The sequence below is a fragment of the Rhinolophus ferrumequinum genome, chromosome 9 (assembly GCF_004115265.2).
Source record: "Rhinolophus ferrumequinum isolate MPI-CBG mRhiFer1 chromosome 9, mRhiFer1_v1.p, whole genome shotgun sequence".
In the NCBI taxonomy this organism is placed as follows: Eukaryota; Metazoa; Chordata; class Mammalia; order Chiroptera; family Rhinolophidae; genus Rhinolophus; species Rhinolophus ferrumequinum.
The window spans coordinates 13,911,446-13,919,082 of NC_046292.1; positions in this window are offsets into that span (position 1 = coordinate 13,911,446).

The following is a 7,637-nucleotide window of genomic DNA, read 5'->3' on the forward strand; positions in this document are numbered from 1 at the left end:
GTTGGGGAAAGGAAAACAGAAAAGAGAGAATGCTGGAATTAAATAGGCCAAGATGTTAACATCAGTTAACACTCTGCTTGACGGGAATGTAGATTAGTGCCTGTGTTTTCCTTTGTACATATCTGTATTGTTTTTATTTTCAAAACTTTTTTTTTAACAAGAAAAAAATGGCATCGCATAATGGTTAAACATTTGAACTTTGGAGTTGGACAGCCTCCAAACTGTGTGGTTTTGGGCAAGCTACTTCATTACTTTGAGACCTAGTGTCCTCGTCTGTAAAGTGGGGCTGTTGGTATCCACCCCACAGAACTGCTGTACAAATTGAATGAAATAATTGAATGAAACTAAGAAGAGCCCAGGGTTGGATCCTCAGTAAGCTCTTGATACATGTCAGCTGTTACTTTTATTAAGGGTGACAAATTTTGGTCCTTTGAGGGTGGATTTGAATTTTGCAAATAGGCAGCAGTCTTTTACAGCCAATCCATTCATTCATTCAACAACTATTTATTGAGTACCTACTGTGTTCTAGGGCTGGATCCAAACCCTGGGGATGCAGCAGTGAATAAGATAAATATAATCCCTGCCCTCGCAGGGCTCTCGGTCTACCTGCAGGAAATGAGATCTAAATGATACTAGTACTTCATGACGAGTGTCACCCAAGGGGAAGAAAGTACTCTGGGAGCAAGCAGCATAAGGAGAGGAGCTTGGCTAAGAATGTGCAAGGCTACCCTGAGGAGGGGATGGTCCAGCCAGGGCATAAGAAGGGTCGTCCATTAGGGAATGGGGCTGGGGGAGGGGCAAAGAATGAGGACGGCCTAAAGGACGAAACTCAGTGTTCTTATACTTCGTGGAAACAGACTGGAGAAGGCAATTCACAAAAAAGGATTCCAGAAATTATTTGAATAATGTCTGCTTGGAAAAACAACACTCATTTGGCTGCAGAGAGCCTGAGATGTTTGTTTAAAATAAAAGCACTTTCATTTTGCAGTCCCACTCTTCTGAGGACTCGCGATTTCAGAGTAGTGCCTGCTTTATTGTTCAGAGCTGTTGTGTTTTATAGGATCCTAAAGCTGAGTCCCAGATTCCCGTGGCAATAAATAGAAGCATGTATATATATTACTGCTGCTATTGCCAGCTGCTGCTAATTGCTTATGTAAACTACAAGATTCTTTAGGATTTTCTTTTGGCAGAGAGGAGGGCACAACTATAATTGACATATACTAGGGATACTTTGGGTGTCAGAAATGAAGCCAGAAAATGCTGTTCAAGAATAAGTAATGGAATGGCCTAATAAGTCTCACACACACATAATATTTTGCATATAATTACATTAGCACAGAAATAAGCGTGGAAGGAACATCCAGTAAGTTAGTTTTTGAGGGGTATGGGAAGGAGAAGTTAAGGTGGAGGAGGGGATTAAAAACCCTATGACTGGGGGTGGCCAGTTAGCTCAGTTGGTTAAAGCATGGTGCTGGTAGCCCCAGGTTTGCCGGTTTGATCCCCACATGGGCTACTGTGAGCTGTGCCCTCCTTAAAAAAACAAAAACAATGGGAAAAAAAAACAACTCTATGACTGAACAGAAAAAAAAATTGGCACAATGATTGCATTAGTTATCTATTGCTGTATAACAAATTATGCCAAAATTTAGCAGCTGGGGGCAACAAAAATTTATTATCTCACAATTTCTGCAGGTCAGGATCTAGGCTGAGTCATCTGGCTCAAGGTCTCACACAAGGCTTCAGGTAAGCTGTCAGCTGGTGCTGCTGTCTTATCTGAAGGCTCAACTGGGGAAGGCTCGATCCTCTTCAAAGCTCACTCATGTGGTTGTTGGCAGGATTCAGTCTCGTGGGTTGCTGTTTTTACTGTTCAGTTCCTTGCTACACGGGCCTCTCCATAGTGCAGTTTACAACGCAGCAGCTGGCTTCCAACTCCGAAGAAACAAGCAAGAGAGCAAGAGAGAGTGAGCAAGACAGAAGTCAGAGTCTTTTTTAACCTAACCACAAAGGTGACATCTCATCACTGTGGCCAAATTCTATCCCTTAGGAACAAGTCACTAAGGTCCAGCCAACAGTCAAGGGGTGGGGATTACACAAAGGTATGAATACCAGGTGGTAGGCACTCTAAAGATGTGAAAATTGGAAGTGCACATGGACAAAGAAAAGTAAAGAAAATAGAAAAGTAGGCAAGGGTGGCAGGAGGGTCAGATGAAGTAGGCCTGATAAGCCCTGTTAAGGAGTTGACCTTATTTCAAAGCGCAGCCATCAGTTTCAAGGCAGCAGGAGGATGTGGTCAGTTTTGTGCCTTAAATAGCTCAGTCTGCCAAATCAAGAGATATTAGAGAGCTGAGGGAAACCACAGAAGAAATAGCTAAAAGAGTAAAATATTGTTACCTCTGGGCTTAGAAGGAGTCAGAAGAGGAGATTGTTGCTTTTCATGATTGAGCCTATCTATATATATTGTGAGTGTTTTTTAAACCACATATACATAATGCTTTTATTTAAAGGATTTTCTAATTTAAAAAAATGGAAAGGGAATAAAAAGAAAGAAGCTATAGAAAGGAAATTATTTTACCAATAATGTAGTGTAAATTCAAGAGCACAAATGCAGTAGGTGATTCTGTTTGGGGGGTGGGTGGGGGGTGTGAACTATTTGACATTCCTATGGCTTCCCTCTGTCTCAATGCTGGGAAGAAGGAGTGAGTCATGTGATTGGGAGTTTGTGTTCCCAGAAGGCTGTCAAAGAAGCACTGGAGATCCAGAAGGCCCTCTGCTGAGAGCTGGGAGGGTCGGGGGTGGGGCCTAAGCTTTAAAAATGACAATTTCTGTTCTTACAGATCTCACAGTTTAGAGGGGGCATCTAGCCCAGTCTAGGAAAGGTCAAGGAAGGCTTCCTGGAGGAGGTGGCCTCAAATGTGACCGGGGATTCTTTTAAGAGGCAAATCAAGACGGGATCAGCATGATGCTTGGGACAATGGCAAGTAATTCATGAAGGTAGGGAAAGGGCACAGCAAGAAAGATGCTAGGGCCAAATAGTGAAGGGCCTTCTGTGCCAAACTAAGGAGCTTAGATTTTATCCTTAGGGCAAAGGGCAGAGGCCAAGAGCCTGTGAAGGACTTTGTACAGTAGGTGACATAGTCATATTTTTACTTTGAATAATCACTGCAGGGCAGCAAATTTATTGGACTGCATGAACCACAGATTGTCTGAATTTCTTAGCTACACATCTCCGTAATCCACCAGCATCACATTTTGTCCAGGCAAAACAGAGATGCTTCTTCCCAGGGAAATCTCACTCTCTGCCCACTGTTGTCTGATTTTAACCTCCAAAAACTATAGCTCAGGAGTTTCAAGTAGCTGGATTTTGATCTGGCAGAAAGCAGGGTTTGCTCTGTCAACAGTTTCAGCAGAAACTCCTTCCACTTGTGTGGGCAATTTAGAGATAGCATTTCTGAAAAGGGCTGTGGATAAAGGACGTTGCTGCTCTGGGAAAAGATGTCTGTCTCCTGCCAGGAGGAGATGAAGGACACCGTTCAAAGAGGAAGGTCAAATTGCCCTCAACAGTTCTTTTTTTGTTTGTTTCTTTTTTAAGTCTTGTCTTTTTCCATTTTTATATTAGCATCAGCTTTTTATCCCACCGTGTCCTTTGGGGGAAGGTTAAACGATGCGTCTTAGGAATATTATGTACTTCACCAAACTACATGGTCCTGATGCCTAGAGGAAAAAGGGTACAATGATAACAGAGCAGGGTGTACAGCAGAGAAGAACAGCTCCCCTACCACTCCGTTCTCTAGTCCTTGTGACGGAGCTTATCAAAGCCTGTCTGGCACCTAGTGATATTTAATAATCTTCTAAGAACGGGAGGCTCTTCTGTAGAATAGTAAATCTGCAGTAGAAACAGATATCTCGTCAGAAAACCACATACCATATCCCCAACTTCCCCTTTTAGGGATACCTCTAAAGAGGTGGAAGATGCTATGCGAGAATCTCAGGACCATCCCCTGAGACCTGCCACCATGGAAAGACTTTTCCTTCTCTGAGAACAGAGGGGGACAAAAGGAATCAGGGTCGTGGTCCCAAAGAAAGGTAGCCTGGTGCCTCTCCATGATAAGGTTATATTATTGCCCTGAGAAAGAGGAACACAGAATCCCTGCAATTCTTACTGGAAGACTCTGTGTAGAAGACTCTTTGCTTCCAGCCAGATGGCTGCTGAAGAATCCAGCTTCATGCTGTGCTTGGTTCAGATCTGTCCAAACAACTTAGAGTTTTCTACAGAAGAAGTGAACCAGTCTAGTGCCATCTTGACCAAAGTCCAGCATTCTCTGTTGAACAAGAAACTACACAGCCTACAATGGTCTGGAGATTTGATTTCCACAGGTGGGTGGGTTAAGCATCACAGGTCTGGCAAGTGTATTTGCAGCTTAGAGGACTAAATCCAAAGGTTGATAACCAATGCACTCTTGAACTTAAAACAACTAATACAATGTCCCTTTAGGTAATATGTCTTACTATTACCAGACTCAGGCCCGGCACTGCTTGTCAACACCAAGAACCTGAATGACAACGGTTGATGAGAAGAAAAGCGTACTTTATTCTAGATGCCGGCAGCTAGCGAAGAAGGCAGACAAACGTCCAGAAAAAAAAACACCTTTTCGGAACTGAGAATAATCAAGAGGTTTTATAATCAAGCAGGCGGGTGGGGGAAAGAACAAAGAAAAGTGGGAGTTGGTCATGTAAATGTTTCAGGGCTGACAGTTGAGAAATTGCCTCCCAGGGCCTGGTCTGAGAAATCGCCTCCCATGGACTGGTCTGCTTCATAATATTATCTCGAAATCAGTAGCCGGGGCTGGAGTGTTTCGTGCATCATCAGCAAAAATTGCAAGGGAGTTGCAACCATGGATCCCGGTGTCCAGGCGGCAGAAAATTGAGAAATTGTTCTTTCCAGGTTAATGTTCTGCTGATTAATTAGATCAACAAGGTATGTATAGTCTTCAGAAAGGGAACAGAGCAGAGTTATTAAATCAGGCAGTGAGGGCAAAAACCAAAGAGAAAACAGCTGAATATCAGGAGGCTAAATAGCGAACTATGAGGAGATCCAAACTGCAAACTAGATAAATCTGTGTTATTGATTCCCAAGTTTCACCCTTACAGTACCAGCTATGTAGTTATCTCTAGCCTCATGGCAAAATGTTACATTCCTAGGAAAGAAAATTCTCGTAGTTAAAACTAAAGGTCTTAGAAGATCTCTTGTTCCCTCTCAGTAAACACTAAAGTGCTGTACTGATAATGACACATAGCAGATGAATAGACTTAAACTTTAAACGAGTCCTTTGCCCCAACTGAATTTCTTTCTAGACAGTGAAGTTTCTCTGATCCTCTCTTTCATATCTTTCTCTAAAGGACAATTTCAACAGAGCATTTTAAACTGTAATTTAAAATTCCCTGAGATCAACCAAAAAAAAATTAAAGACAATATCTGATTTCCACGTGCCTCTGTGTCAACATATGAAACGTCCAAATCTGTAGAGAATTTTTATGAGTTTATTTGGGCCAAACTGACAACAATTGCCAGGAAGCAAAATCTCAACGGATTGAGAAAATGCTCTGGAGAATGGCAGTTTTGCAGCTTTATTTTATACATTAGAATCAAAGGAGGAGACGTAAAGAGGGTTACATGAAATCCATTGGTGGTAGATTAAGGGGGCGGGAGAAAGCAAAGCAGGGAAGTCTCTGGGATTGGATAAAAAGTAAAACAGAGAGACATACTTCTTTTACATTGGTGGGTACAGGATAGTTCATAATGAACAGTTATAGCACATAGAGATGGTATTCGGGGAACAAGATAACAGTGAGGTGTTCTGTGGGTCTCTTGCTCTGGTCTGAGGGGTCTGGAAAAGGAGAGTACACTGACATTCCAAGGGCTCGTTATCTTAGGTGCAAAAAGACAATAGACAGGCTCACTTAAGGTAAAGATTGACCTTTTTGTCAAGGAAACTACAGGCATAGGACATGACTACCCATCATGCCTAGCTTTTATTAGGAATTTTTATATTCAGCCCATCCTGTGTAGTTACTTTCAGTCTTTGAGTTTGTAAGGCCTGCCATGCTGGCCTCCCCTGAGCTCGTCAGGTTTAGTGTGTGCCCTCTTTTTTGTCCATATCTGTAAATAAATTGGAAAGAAATTGATTTATTTATCTATTTATGTCTCTCCCAAATAAATGTCATTGGATATCACAAGGGCCCTGCAATTTCTCCCCATGAGAGCAATCAGAACACATACACATACACTGTTGAATCAGTTGTCCACCTGTCCCTAGCCAGGGATCCACCATATGACCAAGCAAGCCTGGGGGGCCAGAACTCTTCAGATGATCGAAGACTTCCTCCAGCAACAGCTACCATCTACATGTACTTCGATTTAGTATTTAAAGAGGAAGCAAGAGATGTGAAACTGAATATCAACAGGATAGTAACTAATATTATGGAATTAATGTTAATCTTTTAGAGGTGACACTGTTTATGATTTTTAAAAATAGTTCTTATCTTTTAGGTGCTCGTAGATACCGAAATGTTTATAAATGAAATAATACATCTGGGATTTGCTTTAAAGTAAGGGGGGGTAGTAGAAAGGTATTGTTAAAAAACAAAATTCAACCAAGTAAATCTGAAGATCTAATTGACTTTATTAAGTGATTCATGAATCAGGCAACATCCCCTCCAGTAACTAGAAGAGAGTGCTCCCAAGAGTTGTATAAAATGGAAAATTTTTACAGGAAGCGGAGTGGGGCAAGGAAGCTAATAATGGAAGAAAAGGATTATTTTGTGACAGGGACATCTTTTCTGTGGGAAAGTGAAGGGTTTTATTATGTAGATTGTCCCAATGGAGAGGGCTTACAAGTATGTTACCTTATTGGGGCTTGACCAGAAAATTCCATATTGGTTGATTATGTTTCTGGGAGAAGTCGAAACTGCAATTAGATCTGGTATTAAATATGGGTTTGGTATCATGGGCTTTTAGCATCAGTGATACCATGTGGGACCTGTTTTTTCTTTTCTTTAACAGTATAGATAAATAAACTAATGACCGTTTGTTGATAATTTGTTGAAGCAGGTGAATGTGTACATAGGGTTCACTATACTATTTTTGTGTTTGAAATTTTCCGTTTTTAAAAAAAGGCAAGAAACGGGCGGCTGGATGGCTCAGTTGGTTAGAGCGTGAGCTCTTAACAACAAGGTTGCCAGTTCAATTCCCGCATGGGATGGTGGGCTGCGCCCCCTGCAACTAAGATTAAAAACCGCGACTGGACTTGGAGCTGGGCTGTGTCCTCCACAACTAGATTAAAGGACAACTATTTGAAGCTGATGGGCCCTGGAGAAACACACTGTTCCCCAATATTCCCCAATAAAAATTTTTTTTAAAAAGGCAAGAAAAAAAGAAATCACTCATTATAAATCCTTTCATCAGCATTTCTAACAGTGGGTTTGGGTAACAGGGCTCTGCCACCAACAAGCTGTGACTGGGCAAATCCTTCCATGTCTCCGGAATTCAGCTCACTCATCTGAAAAATGTCGTTCATCTGAAAAATGTCGCCTTTGGGTGGGATTTCTCTTGGAGTACTAAGAAGTGAGCAGGGGCTGTG